We start from the raw sequence: 1,618 nt of genomic DNA on the forward strand, positions 1-1,618 counted from the left end.
AGTGGTTGCTGGGGGTTGCAGGGGTGGGAGGAATGAATAGGTGAAGCACAGAGGATTTTTAGGGCAATGGAACTATTTTGTATATTATAATGGTGGATTCATGTTATTGTACAGTTGTCCAAAGCCATAGAATGTACAATACCCAAGGTTAAACTTAGTGTAAACTAAGGACTTTGGGTAATGGATCAATGTAGTTTTGCTTTTTGCTTTTTTTTTTTTTTAAGATTTTATTTATTTATCAGAGAGAGAGAGAGCATATACAAGCAGGGGGAGCTGCAGGTGGAGGGAGAAGCAGGCACCCTGCTGAGCAAGGAGCCCGATGTGGGACTCAATTCCAGGACCCTGGGATCATGACCTGAGCCAAAGGCAGATGCCTAACTGACTGAGCCACCCAGGCGCCCCTGGTCAACGTAGTTTATCAGTTATAGTAAATGTAGAACTCCAGTGGGGGATATTGGAATTGGGGGAGGCTGTATAGGGGCAGGAGGCATATGGGAAATCTCTATACCTTCTTTTCAGTTTTACTGTGAACCTAAAACTGCTCTAAAAAATACTCTTTTTAACAAAATAAGGAAATATATTGAATGGGAAATCAGGAATAGGTCTAATATCTGATTGACCCAATAGCTCAAGGATGACAACAAGAACTGTTTCTGTTTGCTCTGCCCTTCATGTGATAAGGTGGCTGATAGAATGATTGGGGCTTCATACTTCTTCGTTCATGTTTAGTGGGAGACAACATTCAAATCTCCACGTATGTGACCTAAGTCACATACTGTTCCCTGAATGGAATGTTGATATTGGCTTGAACCAAACAGGGATCACCATCACTGCCCTTGCCTTCAGGGTGGAGTTACTTTTCCCTGAAGCCCATAGCTGTGGGGAATGGGTGATACCTGAATGAAGGTCAGGAATTGTTATAAAAGGGAGAAGGGTAGTGTTTGCTGGGTAGGTACTTGACAATATCCTTGAGAGCAATGGAGGGCAGGCCCATTATGGTATTGATGGCTTTTTAGAAGTTAAGGCAAGAAAGGAAATTTTTTAAATTTAGAAAAAGAAAATGGGATTAATAGGAGTTATGCCTATTAATGGAACTAATTAAGGAATTTGGAGGTTGACTTTTAGAAGACTTGTGTTTTTTAGATTTGAACAGAGAATTTGACACTAGAAAATATGTTAGGAAACAAGAAATTAAGCACATAGCAGTATTTCACTGTGAGATGAAAATTCTCCCTCAGTTTATCTTCAATTCTCAAAATCGAGTATGGATGAGAGAAACACTATGGAAACAAGTCAGGAGAAAGGGTTCAGGGGAGGCTATCCCAAAATATATCACTTAGACATATTGCTTCTTTTGAGCTAAAGGCACTTGAAAAACAGCAGGTGCAAGAAAGGCCCTCATCCCCTCTTCCCCCTGAAACAGGAGATGAAACTCCCAGATGAGAACCACTCTCCCTATACCAGGAGGAAAGAAGCAGTCTGAATACCAGAAGTAAGACTCAAGGCTGAGAGAAGTCTGCACAACATCTTATTTTTTTTTTTTTTAAAGATTTTTTTTAATTTATTTATTTGAGACAGAGAGAATGAGAGAGAGAGAGCACATGAGAGGGGGGAGGGT

Source organism: Leptonychotes weddellii, chromosome 9 (genome assembly GCF_054177405.1).
Source record: "Leptonychotes weddellii isolate Sample4059 chromosome 9, ASM5417740v2, whole genome shotgun sequence".
In the NCBI taxonomy this organism is placed as follows: Eukaryota; Metazoa; Chordata; class Mammalia; order Carnivora; family Phocidae; genus Leptonychotes; species Leptonychotes weddellii.